Here is a 22,032-nt window from a genome sequence, read left to right on the forward strand (position 1 = left end):
TTTGCGCGGATTTTTTTCGAGGCTTGATTACAATCCGCTCAACGGTCTGAAGTTAAACAAAGGATTTTTATTTAGCTTCCAGATTCAACTACGGCTTAAACTCGCAAGTATAATGAAAGAAGTAAAACAATGACAACAACTCCCATTCAAAAAGCGAAGCTGTAAACAGACACCTCACTCATTTTTACACATCATTACAGTTTGAAACTTTCACAATTTCCGAGAAATTTATATAGTCTTGCAAGGTCTTTGTCATTTCGCAATTTCAGGGTAAATGTAGTGTAAATTTTTGCAAGCGTTTTTTCTAATCCCTCTCGAAAAAATCGGACGATTAAAACCCTAGTTTATGCAACTTTTCAGCAGAGTCACTTCACAAAAACAAAACGCCATTTTCCGAAGGACCTGTCTATGGAGTGAAAAATGTGTGCTGTCAATTGTTAACTGTGGTGGTTATTCATACTGTCATTACAATAGGAACCCGCTCTCAATCTCGTGAAACACCCGATCACTTGGAAAACAATCTTCGATTAAGACAATTTGACTGGAAAACCCAAATGAACAATTCCAACTACGTCATTTTTTCACTCGGCAAAAACACATTCAAAAATAATTTATTTTAGTAGTCGCGACGCAAAATTACTAACGGTAATTAATTAAGCTAAAAATGGCAAATATTTGCACTGGAAAATATGCACACTGTGACGCCCTAAAGGCGCCTTTATCGATCGGCTGCTCGCTCTAAATTTTATAAATTCCCAGAATGACCAGTAATCCAAAATCCATTCTTCTTAAGATAAACAAGTCGGGCTTTCGCTGAGGTTTAACAGGAATTTCGATAAATATGCCATTGGATGCCCGTTTTCAAATTCCCGTGCTCTATAGCCTACCCGAAAATACCATAAAATAGATGGGATGAACTCGGCCGGTAAATATATAATTTATGGCAATGACGCTGACCGGCCAGTAATCTCACTGAACTGTGCAGATTCATGTCTTATTTGGTCACTTATCTGGAGACCCCAGTGCAGATTTGACCAGTAAACCTGCTCGTGTTTTTATCGAAACGGCTTGAATCGATTGGAACAATAAATTAGTATTTTTTTAAGTTATTATTCTACGAGTGCGGAAACATAAGCTTAAAGGTCGAGGGCTGTCTTTATGCAACGAGCGTACGCAAGTTGCATATCTAGACACCCAAAAACTTTAGCATTTTCGCGTAAATGTTATTTAATTTTTTTTGTTGAAACATTGCTGCTATGGGAAGCGTGTTTTAAAATAGTGTTTATAGTTTAGGATTCAGATATCAATAAAAAAATAAAAAAATGTTTTTCTAGAAAAAACATTTATCCAAAAGATGCACTAAAAAGTACAAAATAATGTTTTTCTACCAGAAAAATTTTTGCTTACAAATTAGGATATTGAAATTTATAAAAGCTTTGGGAACAGTGCTCAATTTAAGAAAGTATTATAACTTTTTTCTAAAAAACATTTTTATTTATTGCTTTTTAGTCTTTACTTATTCTAAACGTCTTTGTTTTCAAATAAATTTGAAGAAATTGGAGGCGCACTGGTAATAAGAGATTACAAGTTATTATTGCAAATGAGATAATTTGTAAATAACGACCACAATTCGTTACAACGCTCTCACCTAAATTGGATCGCTATTTATAACCAGTTATTAATAATAATTTAGTGGCAATTTTGTAAAGTGCCATCATCAATCTAATTCTCAGCTTAGCAAATCATTAGGTGTGTGTCTTTTTAAATGATGGAAGCGTGATAGATGGTAATAATTATATGTAGAGAAAAACTTTTAACTAATTTATTACAAAAAAATAAAATTTATCCCCAAAGTGTCAGTCAGACGATTTGTAAAAGCTTTCAAAAGGTTTAAATAACAATCAAGCGCTTCGATTCAATACAGAATGGTCCACGAGTAATAATGAGTAATTATGCGGCAAGAGGTAAAAGTAAGAGTACAGCCTAATAAAGGGAAAATACCTCTTGTTTTGAGAGAAAAAGAGATGAACGTAAAGGTGAAACATAACTTCAAACTTTAGCGTTGAATCCTTAGATGACTTACTTCTTAAATTATAAAAAAAATAAACGAAAATATTAAATTTATATCTAAAAATTTTTAGTTAACTGAGTTGGTTTAGTAAAGACCCGAAAAACATTGTTAATAAAAATCATGGCCACTGCGAATCTGGTAGGATTTGCGAACGTCTACTATGTTTGACTGGAAAATACACAAGTTTGGTGATTTTTGGAGAAATTATGTACATTTTTGCTCAAAAACGTGCTGAAAGTCACAAAAAAGATAAAAATAATTTTAAAATTGTAGAATCAACTTATACGCCCGGTATCTTTTGATGAAATTTGGTGAAAAATTAGAGAAATAAATTGAAAAAAATTGGAAGAAAATGTTTTCTCGAGCTAATTCGCCGACTTTTGAAGTGAATGTATTTGCGTTTTAGATGAATTATTGCAATTATAAAGTTTGTAATGTTGATTTATTTAAAAAGTTTATGTTCAAATATCTGCAAAACACGGTCAGTACCTGGGGCCCGGTGGCCCAGTGGTATAAGCGCCACTTTCGACGGGGGAGGTCGGGTGTTCGAACCCGGATCAGGGTAACAATTTTTCTATAAAAAAAGTGTAGAAAAGGTAAGTGAAACAACATGTAAACAAAAATAAGAGAATGAGAGAACACTTAAACGTATAAACGTAAAGCGAAGCACAAAACTGAGAGAAATAGGAAAATAATGCGGCAAAAGGTAAAAGTACGTAAAGGAGCCAAAATGTAAACGTAAGAGCACATCCTAATAAAAGAAAAATACCCTTTGTTTTGAGAGAAAAAGAGATAAACGTAATTAGGTGAAACTTCAAACTTTAGCGATGAATTCTTAGATGACTTACTTCTTACATTATAAAAAAATTAAACAAAAATATTTAATTTATCTCTAAAAATTTTTAGTTAACTGAGTTTGTTTAGTAAAGTCCCGAAAAACATTGTTAATAAAAATGGAACTAAAGTGAAAAAAAGTGGAAGAAAATGTTTTCTCGAGCTAATTTGCCGACTTTTGAACTGAAAGTATTTGCGTTTATACAGAATTATACAACAGTTTTACTAAATTCAATCACAAACTCACCAAAGTTTGACTTTTTAAATTAATGTTGAAGTGCTGTGTGGTCACTATGTTTAATGTAACAAACGAAGTATTTTACTATATACGTTATTTATGAAATGAAACGAAAAAAAATTTCAGGCTCATTATTACCTGTGGACCACCTGTATGTTACTGTATTGGTAAAGTTCTTATTGAATAGGACAGCCTGAATAACGACATCCACTGCTTAATTACATTACAAATGCTAATGAGAAAGCCACAAATGCGATTCATAATCAAGCTGCTAAAATTGTTTAACCATCACTCAATCGCAGTTCTGCTAAACCCCACTAATCTCGTTTAAAAACTGGTGGCAAATGAAGGGAAAAATTTGTTTACAACGGACACCGCAAAACCCTCCTCTAATCTGTATGGAACTCCGGCTCTATTTTTATTACCTTAACTTTGTTAAATAAGTGTAACGTGATCAAGGTATTAATGCAAAAGCTACAGGGTGTAATTTTATCTAGAATTCATCGGAATACGCAAGCAGGTCGTAGATGAGATCGGGGTTTCGATGGTGCTGGCAATTTTTCTTACAGACAAGATTTTTCCCAATTTTCTGTAACACTGCTGTTACTCATGTCGCAGTTACCCGTTAATTTAATTTCTGTTACCTAGTGAAATTCATTTAAGACGTACGGATTAAATTAGCTTTAGCGTGTAATTCGACTAAAACTTAAACAGTCACTTGCGTGGGTTTGTGAAAGACACAATGAAATTCTAATGTTGTTAATTCCAACGGGATCTTCTAACCGTTAAATACAGATGCAAATTTAATACGATTTCAATTGCTTCCAAAGAAATCTCTACGTTTCCCGTCTATAAGTCCGGGTCCTGAGGGGAATAAGATGCCGAGGTAATGAGCTTCGACATAATTTCAACTAATCAACTTAATCGACCAGGCCTAAGAACTAACTAATTTACAAACATTATTAAGCAAAATAAAAATAAAACAAGACGGGCATTAGGTTGATCGGCGTGTGCTGAAGAACCGTCTCAGTTATCGCAATTTTAGAGCGATGCTTTATCGGAAATATCCCCAAACATTTTATATCTATTATGAGATAAATCAGCTCCGGCGATATATTTCCAGATCTGCAATAACAATTCGATTGTGTTGGTACCGTGGAGAGCGATGTATCGAACTGCTTCCTTCAGTCCACGGCTTGCCAAGACTCACATTTACTAATGTTTCGCCACAATGAAAATAAATAGTGGCGGTTAAATCAACATTCCCTTGTCTCTTCGTTTATACTAGCATTTATTTCACTGAGAGAAATGTCGTTGTACGCAATTTATTTCATGGGTCACTTCGTGCACTCCAGCTTTGAGGTTTTGAATTTTACAACTTTGTTGTTGCATTATCCCAAGACAACTCGTTTGCGCAAATATCACCTACGGACGAATTAAATTAATGGACCCGAGTCTTATTGAAAATTTTTACACACTTCGCGTTTGTGCGAAAGTTCGTTTAGACTCCCCGACGGGAAACTTAAACAAATTTATACATTGTGAAGTATTAAAGAAATTAACCTAGTTTTGGAACTTTATTAGTTCGAGAGACTCTAAAGTTGAAGCGGATTCCCACAAGATGTTTGATTTCGAGGTATTTCGTGAAGAGGGTTGATAATGAGGGAGACAATAACGCTTTACGCTAGGTTTGCCAAAACGGCGGTAAACTTTTCACCACCGGAAGTGTTATTACGCACTTGCACTTGGGCGTAATGTCTTGTTACAACTCTTGTTGTTGAATTGACTCGCAATAACATGACGAATCTCTCTTTTATCAGGCCGCACTTTCGTGTAGTATCAGCTTAGGGCTGAAATTAGAAAGCACATTACTTTTCCTGATGAGAAATAATATTATGTGAGGTTTACAGCTTATGCAGCGATATTCTCTTTTACAGCCTCATAAACATAAAGTTGTAAGTTTCATAAAGTAAATAACTTGCTTGGAAATTTCGGGAAGTAAAAATACAGATTATGGTAAATCTTTCTGCGATTACGGCGTTCCATTCAAGTCAACACGCATTTGCTAATTTCGGAAATATCAAGTTTGATATAAAGTTACGGGAACTTTATAAATAACACATGACTCGTTGCAAATGCATCGTACACGACCAATTGAAGTGAAATGAAATCCTTTACATTACAGTTGTAATTTAGAAGTTTATTACAACTATGCGGTAAAGTCTGGAATTCAAGTCTCGACTTGGTGCCGCTCTCAAAGCGAAATATTTGTGATTGAAAGATAGAGAATAGACAATCGCGGTTTATGCACAATACAACGCTCCTGCTTAATACATATTAATTGTCAGTTTCGGTGAACGAAAACAGAAACAAAATGTTTATTTATCTTGAAAGTAGTCAAGGCCGTAGCCAGTACAAGGCCAGACAGAGCGAAGCCCTGCCTCCAAAAATTCTTGCCCTCTCTAGACAAATTTTAGATTACATTTACATTTTTTCCATAAAAATTTAAATAAAGAAGTTTATAATAATTATTATAAAATAATGTTTTTGCGTTGACCACAATTTTTTTTGTCATTCTTTAAGTATATTTTGAAATAGATAGACATTATTATGAGCACCATAAACATGGATGTACATATTTTTATTTTGCGAGAAGTCAAAGCTGCAGAGCATCATTAGGTCGGATATGCAACATCGAAAGCCGATTTATTTATAGAAAACCTCATTAAATTTTAATTCGTTGTTAAAAGTTAACAAAGCGAATAGATCAATCAGATTGGCTCAATTTATTCACATGATCAGTTAATCACGCATCTAATTGCGAATTAAATTAATGACGCTTCTATCAACCGGTCCCGAGTGAGTATGATTTTTTTCGAGGAAAAATAAATCTGGCAATTATTATTACTCCACTTATCTTTAAAGAAAAAGAGAACATAAGTAATTGATTTTGACTTATTTGTTTAGCAAAATTTAATAACAAATGATAGAGAAAATTACAGCTTTATAAGTTACTTTTACTCGTAGTTTTTGTTCTCGTTTGTTAATTTTATTTTTTATTTTCCTTTGTTTGGTTAAAATATGTACTAGCAGTGTAAACTGTTAAAATGCCAACATCGCATGTTCTCTAAAAAGTAGCTGTTATAAACAATTATTCATTTACTCCAAAAAATTAATAGTTTATCGTCGGCTTTAAGTGTAAACCTGCTAACTCCATATTAAGAATTTTTTCAAAACAAACCAAAAACTTCGTAAAATTTATTTACGTTGATTAAAAGCAAAAAGTAAAGTTTGTAGTTTATTTATCTGTACTATTTTATATTATTAAGTATCGCCAAAAAGCATATTTATTTTTTTTATAAGCATTTTTGTTTCTTAGCAGATTTCTTAGAAAATGTATTATATTTAAAAGGAGTTAGCTGGATTTTTCTAAATGTAGTAAGTTTGAAAATCTATGTTATGGCAACAAATCTTTGATCTCACCAGAATAAAAAAAAGGTAAAATAAAGATGAATGTTACTTTTTTTGTTGAATAAACTTGTAAGATCGTTTTTTTACAAAAGCCGTGACATGCAATACCTAAAATTATTTTCAAGTTTCAAACATACAGTGTTTGTAAAACTAGCTAACTTACATTTTAATAAACAGAACACCCTATATTTTTTGCAGTCTTTAAATGTAGCTTTTTATACTAAAAATCGTAATTAGTAAAATTTGCTTAGTTTTTAAAATAATTTAATTTTTTTGACGAAAAAAAGTTTTTTTTAATTTATTGCACAGAAATTAAGAAACCTTGAAATACAAATTCAAACAGCTAAGTAGCTCGGATTACGGAATTCAAACGTTCGGATTATCCAAACGTTACTGTACATATTATTTAATCAAAAGTCTAATTCAAAACAAAATTTCTTTTGAATTCTTCAGTTTCAAAACATTTAAGGCACAATATCAAAATATATATATAAAATATTTTTTGCCAACGGACTTTAACGTAAAATTACAGAATAATTCAAGTAAAACAAAATTTTGTAACTTCCAAAGCAGTAAGATACAAACTAGACTTTTTTATTAAGTAGAAAAAAAAAACAATTCAGTCTCACTTTTCCTCATGTTGTAAGTTTGTGTAAAACAGCCACTAGTCGTTCTGGACTAAGGTAGCCAAACGATAAAAGACAAAAATTAAAAACCCGACACACCAAACATTTTGTGTTTTATTCTCACCTAAAGATAAATACTTTGTGTTAATAAAAGATCTAATCATTAATAATTAATAACTATTGTACATTTTTATCAAACTTATTAAATATTAAATATCGAAACAGCTAATACTCGTAAATACATTTAAATTTGCTTGACCCCTCTATTACAATCTTTTTCACTTCCTGCATTGAAGAGCTGGCTACGGTCCTGAAAGTAGTTAGGGATGAACTGTGACTTTTTAGCATACAAAAGCTCGGCTATCACTTAACCGGGGCTAAATACTTTTGTAGCGATTGCTTTGACAGTTTGTTACCAAAGCTTAACTAGCAGATAGTGGTGCAGTAAATTCCAGTCGTGATTGCATTTAATCCTGTCAACGTAACGAGTGCGACATGAAGGCGACTTGGTAAATTTAACCGGTGCTTTATTGACGAAGATTGTAATCTGAGTAAATCTGCACATCGTGATGCATATGCAGTCCACTAAAATCGGGCATTATTCCCTGTTGTGCGCACTCAAATCTTGTTTACTAACAATGTTGTACATTAGATCAGAGTACCCATATCATGTAGCGTAATTAAATTTCTGGAAGCACCGAGCCCCTGTAACGAGACAAGGACTGATTTATTTGTGTTTGACTTTGACGAAAGTGGATACTGTATTGACTTTGTAACATAAGTCGTGTAGACGAGGGCCCAGTTAGGTAAAGTATCTGTTTTATTTGAGTTTACCACTGGGGAACATCGTTAAGTCTACTAACGTCTTCTAATTTAAGGGGTTTGCATTTTATTATCAGGCCCGGCCTGACCGTCTCACGACTCTAAGCCCAACAAAGTTAAATTCCATGTACCCACAGGACGCTAAGGACAGATCCCAGCCAACTACCCGACTGCACTCCCTTGACAAGTTTTAATAAAGAAAAATTAAACCAATAATCGTGTACTTGAAAACAGCGAGAGGTCTCCTCAATGTGTTCGGTAAAAGCGCTTAGTACAGGATAGGAATCACTTTAGTCCTTAAATCGTGTTTATCGATCCCTAGATAGCGGTTTGTTGGTAACCACAAGCTTTTTCAAAGAAAGGTTACAATTTACATTCCGCCCTCAGCAGGTTATTGAAGTTTTTCTTGATTTCCCTCGGGTACCATCGTGTAATTTACAGAGTAGCCTTAGAATAAGTTTTAACTGATTTTTACCGTCCTTTAAAATCCCTAAGCACCTCATTGTAAATTCATTCAATTATTTGCATAGTGTCAGTGGTGTCTTTACTGTCTTTCAAGCACTTAATAAAGTCCACTCAACTTTTGTTATTAATTATGGTCTCATTATTTTGCCCATAATACGAATGAATGTAATTAAAAATTGTTCAAAATGTTTGCTTCTAGAAATTGGAATGTTTTAGTACACAAAATAACCGGGTTTTCACAATTTAGTGTTGACAATGTAACGTACCGCGGTTTCATTCCAGCTCTGACCTACAAGCGACTGTCTTCCATAACTTTATATATTCACTTGCGGTTACACCAGATGTAACAAACGATGATGTACAATTTCTGCACAAACTTTAGCTTATGGACTCAATTATAAATTAGTTAACTTAATCTAATTGAGGACAATCGCCAGACGCTGCTAATTTGTCTGTCTACGTAGTTTTACATATTTTATTCAACCAGAGGTGGCTTAAGAAATTTACCACCTTTGCGGCTATTATTTATTTATACAGGGTGGTCCAGCCCATATCCCGTCTTTTGTAGCTGGAGTTTTGATATTTTGTGGATGCTATTTATACTCTAGGGCACATTTCAGAAAATTATTTTTGATTATATAGAGTGTCCCAAAAATAGTATGATAATTTTTTTAATGCCATGCTATTTTTCCTTGTGCTCATTATGAAATCTTTTTAGCATCCTACATGTCCCTAAAGTTTTTTTTAAATCAAATCAAGGGTTACGGTTAAAAAAATTAAAACCAAAAAAAGCAGGTTTTTCTTTAGTTTTAAAAATTGATAAAAAATAGAAACGGTGCCTTTTTGATGACATTATTAGTATGTACGTCTTGAATAAGATCTAGCAGATTTATGAATTAAGTTTGATTGATGTGAATTCCTATAGGGTGTTTACAATTCGTTTCCAATTTTTTTAATTTTTAAAACCTTTTTTTAAATTTCAAATGGCAATTCCTCTTTATTTTCACAATAATGCAGAATTAAAAATCGAATCAAATAGTTAATAAAATAATAAATTATAAATAATTCCTGAATCGATCTGAAAAAAAATTCAAAAACATGTAATAGCTTGCCATTAAAAAATATAGCGATTATGGCGTCACTCATTTTTAGAGACACTCTGTATGGTCAATAATATTTTTCTAAAATGTGTCCTAGAGTATAAATGCTATTTACAAAATATCAAAACCGCAATTTTAATAATAACTGAGCTATACAGCGTGTTAGGGAATGGCTTAGCAGTATTTCGTGTGTGAAATTGTGAAATTATGAAACTTTTTAGCTTCTTACATGTCCCTAATGTTTTTTTTTAAATCAGATTAGGAATTACTGTTAAAAAAATAAAAACCAAAAAAATTGGTTTACACCTTTACTATTGTAGTTTTAAAAATAAAAAATAAAATAAAAATGAAACAGTGCTTTTTTGAAGACAATTATTCGTATCTAAGTGTTAAACAAGGTGAAACAGACATTTTAAAATTGATATGAATTACTACAAGTAGTAAATTGTTTACAATTTATTTTCAATTTTTAAATTTTTAAGCCTTTTATTTTTCTTAAAGAAGCTAAAAATTCATGAAAAAAATTATGATTATGACGTCGTAGTTTTTAAGGGACACTTTGTATTGTCAAAAATATTTTCCTGAAAAGTGTCCTAGGAAATATCATAACTGCAACTTTACTAATAACTGAGCTATAGACAAGGGTGAGCTGGACCTGTATTAAAATAAAGGAAACAAAGCTCTCGTTTTGTAACGTTCAAGCTAGTTGTTTTTGAAATTAAATTTGTGTCAGATGCAAATTAAAATGCAGATTAATTCAGTTTTGGGCCTGATCCAGAAGTGTTTTTGCAAGTTTTAATTTTATTGCGGGTGTATTGCGAAAAGTAACATATGGCTAGGAGCAATTAAAAAGTAAGAGGAGAAAACAAGCCAACAGATGTAGTCTATGTACACATTCCAGATGAAACTCTGTAGTCTAACGAACATTATGAGTCGGAATCGTATAAAATAAGGCCCGTATTTTCCTGAAATATAGTATGTTATATGGAACTCTACGTCACATGATTCATAGAGTCGGGGGCAAAAACATGTTGCACCGACAGAAATATGGGTCCAAACCAGAACTGCTTCGGAAAGGTTTGTGACTTTTACAACAATATATATAAATGTTCGCAACGTAGCTCCCAGATTGCCTTAACTGTTTTTCGGCGTAACGCAGTCGTGCAGTTTTGAAATTTAAATCCTTCGATATAATATAAACGGCTTTCACGCCGCTGCTGCTTTTTGCAATGATAATTCCTGATTGTGGGCAAATTTACGACGGTGAGTTTGTCTTAACCCGAAATCTGCGTTAATAAATCATATAATTGCAAAGTTTAACGAAACTATTTATCTCAGATTTGCATAGCAAACAACCAAAATTAATGACGCAAAGTTTGGAAAAGAGCAGCGTTCCATGGAGTTGAGAAGATGTCACTGGGGCTGTTTACACCGGCCCTCAGACCACGCAATTTAATCGATTATGTTCATCGCGTTTTTTCTTTGTAAATTTGTCTCTAATACGCACAGCCGCCTCCTTTTCGAATCGTGATGAATGAATGTGCACGAAATTACGCTGCCGTCCAAATCCATTTATATTAAATTTCACGCAATTTCTTTGTGGCCTCTTAAAAGCCCGATAAAACTCCCTGCGCTCGTCTCAACTTTTTTGCTACTTATTCCGATGCGAACACTAAAGCTTGAAAAGCCAGGGCTTTAATCGTTGCCATTTACGATACAATCATTAAAAGGCACCGAGCTGGAAGTAGGACGCTTTCTTTATTCACAAATATCAAGCTTCGTAAGTGTCCATTCAAAAAAGAGCCAAAACGCAAAATGATTCTAATCCAAAAATTTATCGTTAACTGGTTCGAGCTTTTTGCATAAACAAACAAAAACATAAACATCAATTACTTTCAATTATATAGCCTGGTCCAGGGAGTTCGTAAAACCAATTATAAATCTTTAAATGTGCAAAAAATTTAAAAAATTGTGTGCATAAAGTTTCAAAAATAAAAATTTATACTTTCTTTGTTATTAATGAAATACAAACATTTTTACATTTTTTGAATATAGCATCTGCTTCTGATAATTTTACCTTAAAACTTCAATTTTATCTATAGTCTGTATTTTTTAATTTTTTTAAATTAAAAACCAAATTATTAAAGTTTTATTTAATACAACTAAAAATTACACTAAATATATGACTTATAAATGACAACAATTAAGTAACATAAAGCAAGATTTGCTTACAAATCAGACAATTGCCTTACTAATAAATTACTGTTGCCGGTGAGCTCACTTTCCCGGCGCCTCCACCAAAAATCAAAGTCCTCTGAACAAATAAATCTTCTATCACTTGTAATATAATATAATATTATCTTACAGGTGCAGTTCTTTAGATACATTATACCATTGTTTTCGGTGAAAAAAAACAATTTTTCCTCACAAGAGGGATAAAGCTAAATCAGAAATTTGATTTCTCTCACCAAAAAGATAATATAAAATGTCGTATATCACACGTGATCGAAATACCATTGTAAAGCTCGTGAGAAGTGTCTCACTCGTGCGCAAGCGCTCTCGTGAATCAAAATTTTCACTCGCATATAATGATGCATTTCTATCACTTATAATACTATTATTTCACGAGTGAAATTAAACCACGTGTAAAAACGAGTAGTTTATCATCCACGAGGTGAAATAAATAAACTGATTTAGACGAAAACGAGTTGAATACAACATTTTATTCTTACAATTAGACCCAACAAGGCTTCAAATTGCTTTAAATTTGTTAAAAGTAATCTGACGTTTTATATCGAGAAATCGGTTGTCAAAACTGCCTTACATAGGAGAAAAACCGTAAATTGCGATACTGTCGAAGCATAAATTATTATTATTATTATTATTGTTATTATTATTAATATGATTATTATTATTATCAATGCATACGCTGCATGGTTCTAAAATTAATTTCAGTAAAAAGTAGTTGATCAGTTTCCAACAATAAATCAATAATGGCCTTTAGCGAGCAATTAGTTCGCGATTTCTGTAATTAAAAAATAGCCGCTACCGCCGCTAGTAAACTGCTACATTGCTAATTCACTTTTTTCCGAATTTAAAAGTTCTAGCGTGGAGCAAATAACGTGAAGCACCAATGTAATTATTCTATAAAAATGAGCTCGTTAGAGAATTTGATTTTAACTATTTACATTGTTAGTGAAGTAAAACACGTATGTTACAAATTTTTTAGTTTATTTTCTATGCAACTTCGTTGTACGACGTTCTACAATAAAACCAGTACAAAAGGCGAAAACTTTTTTATCAATTTTTACTGAAAATGAAAACATTTCATATATTTTTCGAGTATTGGAATTAATCTGAAATAAACATTTATTGACCTGTGCGGGCTAACAGCCGTTTCAAATCCGATTTGCCCTAGTTGTGTTGAAATAATCGGTCTGTTAGAGTTTCTCTATTCCAGGGGTCTAGTGTAATTTGTAAAACAGGTGATGATTTCAATAGATTCTCCCTTGGCGTGCTGTGATGTGTTCACTTATGTGCAAAATTCCCAACAATAACTTTACAGGAAGTTTAGCGAAACAGTTTGTTCCAGTAAGTTTAACGTGTTATCGTCAGATAATAGCGGCTCGATATTACTTGGACTCATTCGCTACACTTGAAGTCGTTTGTATGAAAATTTCCACCACACGTATGCTGAGTCTGTGAGCTCAAGTACCCCAAGGTAATACTGCATAGTAATGCAATAGTCGAGTCGCTCTTGTATTATTTTAATATAGGCGTGTACATGACCAAACGAGCACACTACAATATAACCAGCCCCACAATGACGCCATTTTCATACCAAACATTAATTAAGTTCATTTTCCTTACGGGTGTTTATGACCGAAAACAAGAAGAGAACCTCACGCAAATCCCCTCGTTCGCGCCCTCGAAGCTTAATTACAAAACATGTGTTAAAAAATCTTTTCCCGTTACGGGAAATAGAAGATCAAATATTTTCAATTGTGCCCGGTTTTTCAGTGGAAACGCAAGCTGTAACGTACACACTTTCCTCGATATGCGGAATAATTAATCCTTTCACAAAGCAATTAATTATGAAAATCTCTCTAGCTAAAAGTTTGAAGCTTCCGGAAAATTTAGTGTTTCAGAATGCGCGGGTAAACACGTAATTCTAGCATTTGCAGGGAAAAATGTTCGCTCTTTGTAGAAATGAAAAGGTCTTACAAAGAGTGCAACCGCGATCAATCCAATATTTCGAGACAGGAGTGTAAAAAATAAAAGTAAAGATGTTGGGAGTAAGTGAGTGGATGCTGAAACGAAGGTTGGAAATGCGAAGTTTAGCAAAAACATAAACATTCTACGCGTATGGTTTTATAAAGAACCAATAACTCTCTAAATATATATTCAGCACACGTACGCTACGAAATTCTTGAAGCTATCGTAAAGTGTCAACGATTTCGAGTTATCTCTTTCGTACACCCTTAGGAAAAAGGAAGGAAACTACAATAGAACAAAGTCTTGCTACAAAGATACCCAAAACAAGAAGTCGCGCGCGACACTGATCAAAAGCCTTGTATAATAAAAACGCCATCGGGAGGTTAGGTTGGCAAAGGCATCATACGCTTTCAATTTCCGATTTGCTCATTGTTGGGGTGAGTGTACAGCTTCCGATAGCTCCGGGTGTCGAACCGGCGTTCCGCAGGCTGTTTTCTGTCGGAGCACCAGCAGAATCACAATATGTTTCAAAAGCGATCGCCACTCAACCCTGTCACTCACCTGAAATATATTGCACTGCTGTTTGTTTGGCCCGAGCCTTACGTAGATTGTATCTCTAAACCAATAAAGGGCCTGCTTCATATGGAGGAAATCACGAAAAATGCAATTAGGAAATTGATGTCTTGCTCCCTATTATTAGGGAAAATTCAAAGCTTTGACTTTTTCCGACTGCTGTGATTTCCTCAAGATTGTTTCCTCCCTTACTTTTTCCGTCCGGCATATGCTTAGCCCACTTAAATTGGACAAAAATAAGACAATCGGTGGAAAAAGTTTCTAGTGGGTTCAACTTTTTTAACGCTTTCTTTAGACTAAAGTGAGGGGTAAGCTCGAGGAGAAAGAGAGAATCTCACCAAAAAATTAAAGCTGATAAAATTTCATATAAAAAAATTCTCGTGGGACTAACAATAAGCGAGTTATGGAGCTAAAGAGAAATTATCACTTAAAAAATGTGCTTTAAAAGAAAATGTATTGTGATTAGAAAAACTGACAATAAATTGAATTTATTGGCTTCAACACTTCATTTTCCTCCCTTATTTCTCTCCCTGAGCATAATCAGAGACGCTCTACACACACTATTTCCATATAAATACTTATGATATACTAATGTTTAATAAATGCAGTGTTACGTAGACTTCAAATTTCAGAAGCTAGTAGCACGCTTACGGTTAGTCCTATAAAAAAAAGACCATTTTGCAGGAAATTTTATCAGCTTTAATTTTGGTAAAATGATAAAAATTGATAAGAGTGTTCGTTTTCGAAATATAAGCAAAAAAGCAAAAAATGGCACCTCCTCAATCTCGGAAAATTTCGATACACAGGGTGATTCTTTTAGGGCCCACATTAAAACTATTTGACTTTTAATATAGCTAGACCTTTAAAATTTTGCATTTGATTTAAATCGATCACTCTGAGTTCAAATAAAATATTTTCAAATTGGCTGAGCTTCCGAAACTACAAAAAATTGGCGCCAATTGTGAAATTTTAAATAGTAACCACACATTTTTATTGCATATTTGAATTCACCTTCTCAAGCTGAGTCAAATTTACCCAAGTTATTGGTAGTTGCCGTCATAGTTTTTGACATATGTCAGTTTTTTTAAGTCTTATTTGCAAGGGTTTATCTAAGGTATCACAGTCCTTAAAACCTTTGGGATAAGTGAATAATTTTTTTGTATACGATAACCGAGAATTCGGAGTTTTTTTAAAAATTTTCAAAATTGTTAACAGTCAAAATTCATAGCTAGTATGATTTTTTCAAGTTGGTTATCAAAAAACTGCTATAACTCAGTTTTTTCAAATGAAACAATCTTATTTTTTAACGGCAATCGAAAGGACATTGATATTTATGCTGACTTTTATCGATACGTTCTATATCTATCTCTTACAATTTTTGAAAAAAATCACAAAAAAGATTTTACTTCGTAACTTTCATAGTTAATCAAGTAGACCTTGCAAAATGGTTAAAAATTGTCAAACTACGTTTTTTTTAATTTTTAGCTGGTTCATTATCGAATGAGCAGTAGAACAATAATAGTTTATTATTATTATTATTATTATTATTATTATTATTATTATTATTATTATTATTATTATTATTATTATTATTATTATTATTATTATTATTATAACTTAGTGAATTATGTAAAGAAACTCAGTCAGTCTGACATTAAATTATATATGAGATAATAAGATATAAGATAAAATTCAGTTCTTTGCGATTTAAGAGATAGATATAGAAGATAATAAAAGTCTGCATAAAAATTAATGTTCTTTTGATTGACATTAAAAAAACAGCGTCATTCCGTTTAAAAAAACTGTTTTATAATCATTTTTTAATCATTATTTTCAAAAAATCATAGTAGCCTTGTAATTTGCCAGATAACAAACCTAAAAATTTGAGAAGACCCTCGGACCTTTGACTATAAAATTCAGAAAAAAATATTCACTTATTGTAAGGGGTTTACAAGCTGTGATATTTTAAATGAACCCCTGCAAATAATTATTTGTATAAAAAATTAACATACGTAAAAAACTATGACAGATACATATTAAGATAAGCGGTTACTATTTAGAATTAAAAAAAAATATATTTAGAATGTGCCAGTTTCTCGCAGTTCAGCCACTTGGAAAATAATTTGGTGGAACTCAAAATGATCGATTTAAATTGTAAACAATATAATCCTAAAGCTCTAGCTATATTAGAAGTCAAAAAGTTTCGACTTTAGGTTTTAAAAAAATCAGTCTGTATATCAACCCAAGTGTAAAAGAAGTATTTAAAAAAAAATCCAACTCTCTAAAAAAATTTCCACCGACTTATCTAATTTGACTGGACTATCTAGGCTTTATTACCACTTCACCCCCGATATGAAAATGCGCAGGCCACGATATTTACAATCTGTATTTAAAATTGAAATGCTCAACATGTTTCAAATAGATGATGCTGACACACTTGACGGGCTATCGGCTTACCTCGACGCTAAATTAAACATTTTTGCAATATTTTAAACCTGGAATGTAAGTGGGAAAAAATGATTGCAGTAAATACTGCAGCTGAGGAATAAATATTTATGCTGCTGGGTTTTATCCCAGAAACAGAAAAAAATACTGTTGTTGGCATCACATCTACATACTCGCCAGACCTTGGGCAATAAAAACAATAATTTGAAAGTCAGGTGTTAAACATATCCAGCGAAGCATCCAGAAGCGTGATTGTAGTCTTGGTTTTATACGCTTTGCACTCTGTTTACGCCAACACGCCTTGAATATAAATCTAAATTTTGAATGTCTAAGAACTCAAAATGCAGCATTGACGTCGTTCCTCGTAATCCCACGTAAAAGATCACACCTCAAGAAACACTGAAAAGTTAATACAGCGACACTACTACTGGAAGTCATGCATGATTAACTGCTTCGAGATTTATAACAACAGTTAACTTGTTTATTAACGCCAAATGACTAAACAACAGTTAAAGCGCACAGGTGCTAAATTTTAGAAGCGCCAGTAAAAGAACACGACGAGGTATTTGAAGGTTTTGCAGTAATTTACCCCAATAAATCACGCGGTATCGTTCGAGCTGGAGGTGGATGAAAATAAAACAACGTCTTGTTATGTTGGAACAAAGAATTTTTAAGAACAGGATTCTATATTTCACTAAAATCTGCTTTTGACTAGTTGACATTTTCCAATTGCTGGGATCCTAATGCGTTATGTGATTCGAATAAATTCCGATATTTCCTACTCGGTCAGCAATTGAGTTTGTCCTTATTTCGTATTATTTTTCCAAAAACGGCGGTACGGTCTAGTTATTGTCTTTTAGAATAAAATAATGGGTATCGATTACTCGTTTCGTCTGTGGAAAAAAAGCCACTGCTCTTCAGAGTGTGGTAAGTTTATCTGATGATTTTCCGGCGGGGAAATTCTTATAAGGAAATAAATTACGTCACGTCAATGGAGTTTTAATTGAAAACAGTGAAGTGTGTGATGTAGACATTGCCCTAATTGTGTTCGTCTTTGGTCACATTTCGCCATCAATCACGCGGTCTATATTTTCTGAACCAGCTAATCGATCGCCTTTCAATTTGCCACTCTTATACATTTCACATTTTGAGCAGAATATTTTTTTCCAACATGTAAAATTCACGAGACGGTGGATATTACATGTGTCGTATCGTATCACTCCTCCAAGACGCAGTGTCCTTTGAAAGGTGATTTTTTGTATGGGTAAAATTTGTCAATGCCTACATGGGAATAGAGGATATTTTCCACCTCGCCAAAGTATCCTCCGTAATAGTTGTGGTGTGCAATAATTAATTTCAGAAGTATACTCACACCAGACTGGAACAGGGTAATTAATAACAAATAGCATTCGCATGCACGAACCGGTAAATCCCCTTCATTAATTAATTAGCATAAGTGAAGAGGGTGGAGATATAAATGCGCATACACCTACAATAGTTTTGATTAATGAAAGCAATTCACAGATGCTTATTTATCAGGTATGCCGATCAAAACCAGGGAGCACCAATTGGCCTCTCTAATAACAGAATGGCCAGAGTTCAGCCGTGATTCACCAATTCCATTAGCAAAACAATTATGTAAAATAGGCACTGGTCAGTAAACATCACTTCACCGCTGGAATGCGACACCATCATGTCAACCGAGCCGATGAGTCGCATTGTCCAGTTTGTTTACTAACAACTTGAGGGCCAGTAAGCCAAAAAAGCGTTATTTTTATTGAACAATTTTGGAGCACTTGCAGAGCCCGCATATCTTGCTAAATCACTTTCTGTTTACCCAAACGAGGAATTCGTGCAATAGCCAGGCCAGGTCCGTCCGTTTTATTTTTATCTATGCGCTTTGAAAGCGAACAAATGCAATTTTAGATTAAGTGCCAGCACAATAGAATTGCAGTAATTTCTGATGGTCGTAATATCGTTATCCTGTCTGCAGTCAACGTAGAGTGAGTTGATGTTATCAATTTCCCCCAATAAGCTGCCATTTTCGAAATTCAACCGCACCAATGAGGGTAATGGAAGTATATCTTTTGTTAGAAACTCGGCTCAGGTGTCCCATATGACCCGATGGCTTATGTTCTTTTATAAATTGAATCTTGTCGATACTCCTTCGCAAGTAATAAAAGAAGTACTTACTGACGTCACGAACAAACTTTGAATGCTTTTTAGTCGTATCACAGGTGTATTGTGTTTCAGCAGGAAATTAAGGATGGCAAAGCCTTTATTGATCGCTGAAACTTGATGACTACTTACTTCGATTGCACACAAGCATTGCATGATTCAAAATCAAATCATCCCGTTTTCTTCTTCTAAAAACCTCCACATAAAAAAGAACAAAAGAGCTAGGAAAAAACTCTTTTTTCCATCGTAAAGAGCACATCAAAATCTATAAAATAGGATAAGATTTATTTGATTTTATTTTGATTTTATTTGATGGTGTTAATTTTTTTATTTTTTTTTATTTTCCTAATTACGACTAAACTATTTGAAAAAGTGGAATTATTTTAATCCATACCTATGCAAAATGATCCGGGGAATCGATTGGCATCGAGAAAATTGCTAAATTCCCAATAATTTTTTAGTTATGAATTTTTTTAAATTTTACCAATTTTTGCTTTTATCTGCAATTTGCTCGAAAAATATTAGTTGGAAAACAATAATCTTTTTTAAAAAAATAGATAATTCAAAGAGCTTTCCAACGATAACACACTTCATGGGGTTATCTCTAATAGTTCCGGAGCTATTATTCGACAAATGTTCCGGGTACCCAAAATCGACAAAAATTGCGACAAAAACTGAAAAAATCAAACATCAAAAATCGAACATATGGACTTATTTTGGGTTTTTAACAACTCTAGAGAGTAGTAAAAGCATATATAAGTACGAAAAACTATGATAGAACAAGTTTTAAAAAAAATAATTTTTTCACTTTCTTGAAGGTAAGTGTTACTCAGGAAATTTTAGCAAAAAAAAATCAAATTTTTAAATCTCATGAAAAGTTCGTATAATACAGAAAATGAGCCGCTGAATTCAATGGAACAAACCGCATTGCTCTACGACTTTTAGTTTTTGAGTTATGAATTTTTTTGTTGGATAAAATTTTCCACTATGACAAATGGCTACCCTAAATTTAGGCAAAAAATTTTAAATTTTTGATTCTTGTGAAAAATTGATATAATATGTAAAATGAGCCGTAGAATTCAGTCGAATAAACCGCAATGCTCTACGACTTTTAGTTTTTTTTTAATAAATTTTTTTAGTGAAAAACTTTTATCGCTTCTGTAGCCGGAACCGTTGCCCGGAGCGGCTCCGGGTTTAATCGAAAAAATAGAGAAAATTAAGCGCTATCAGACTGTTTTTTGCTCGTTGCTCTAAGTCTTACAGTTTCCGAGAAAAACGCAAAAAAAGGATTCCATATTCACTTTTTTTCAATTTTCAATCGCTAATTACGGCGAAACTATTAGTGTTATCGAGAAACGGAAAAATGGAGGACAACCGGAATAAAAAACTCTACAAAATGGCATAGGACTCAAGGCAATATCTCGCAAAAAATTTTTCAATTTTCAAACGCCGATTACGGCCAAACAAATAGAGCTAGGAGAAAACGCTTTTTTAGAGCGGAAAGAGCACATCAAAATCTATAAGATAGAATTGGTTTTATTTGATTTTGAGACACTTTAAAAATTGACCGATTTCTAAGGGGGGAGTGTTAACTTTTTTTTAATTTTTTTTATTTTATTATTTACGGCTAAACTATTTGAAAAAGTGGAACTGTTTTGATCCAAACTTATGCAAAATGATCCGGGGAATCGATTGGCATCGAGAAAATTGCCAAATTCCCAATAGTTTTTTAGTTATAATTTTTTTTAAATTTCACCAATTTTTGCATTTAGCAGCAGTTTGCTCGAAAACTATTAGTCGGAGATCAATAATCTTTTTTGAAAAAAATAGATAATTCAAAAAGCTTTCCAACGATAATAAACTTAATGGGGTTATCTCTGATAGTTCCGGAGCTATTGCTCAACAAATGTTCCGGGTACCCAAAATCGACAAAAATTGCGACGAAAATTGAAAAAATCAAACATCAAAAAATTGAACATATGGACTTTTTTGGACTTTTAACAAGTTTAGAGAGTTGTAAAGGCATATATAAATACGAAAAAGTATGATAGAACGAATTTTAAAAATAATTAATTTTTTCATTTTCTTGAAGGTGTGGAAGGAAGTGTTATTACTCGGGAAATTTTAGAAAAAAAAATCAAAATTTTAAATCACGTGAAAAATTAGTATATTACAGAAATTTTTTAAATTTTTTTGTTGAATAAAATTTTCCACTTTCGATAATGCATATCTTAATTTTTAGCAAAAAACTTTAAAAGTTTTAAAGTTAAAAACTTTAAAACGTTCACATTGACTGTATCATATTGAAATGTTTTGTGGCTGCAGTTTTAAGGGTGTCATTCTTTTTGATTGTGACTGTACTTACTTTTGTTCCCAGAAGTAAAGTATTTACTCCACTGTACTGTAGTATTAGCATCTATTTAATTTTTTTCATATCACCCAATGTACGTGCGCTAAAAATTTCTCAAATTTGCACATAAAAAAATTGTTGCACCGTGTTAAAAGCTTCATTTTTCATATAAAAAATATCAAAAAACACTTCGTATGGTGAAAATTGGTGACGTGAGACAGTCAGCCTAAATAGATCTTTTTTAAAGCTTGTTTTGTTTATCGCTCTTTAAAATTTAATTGGTCCCGTGTGAAGCAAACAAAAAGAACGCATGCAGCCAACTAACCTTAACAAATCAGTTTCACACTTGCCTGGCAGAAGTTTCAGAAAGCTGCGTAGTCACTTTTCTACCACTTCCTTTTGTTCCAGTACATTAGCCACAATCTGTTTTCAGTTAGAGTCTCATTCAACTCGGCCGTCCTACATAACTTGCCCTGAATCACAGCACCTTGCTGGGAACCAAGTTATACTTGTTGAGCAAATCATACACGATGTTCGCACATGTAAATCACGAACAAATGTGAAGACACTCTTGTCTTTTATAGTAAACAAAAAATCGGAGGTCTTACTATAGCATTAGTAAGTTCGAAATACGTTTGTTGGAC

The sequence above is a fragment of the Tribolium castaneum genome, chromosome 1, assembly GCF_031307605.1.
Source record: "Tribolium castaneum strain GA2 chromosome 1, icTriCast1.1, whole genome shotgun sequence".
In the NCBI taxonomy this organism is placed as follows: Eukaryota; Metazoa; Arthropoda; class Insecta; order Coleoptera; family Tenebrionidae; genus Tribolium; species Tribolium castaneum.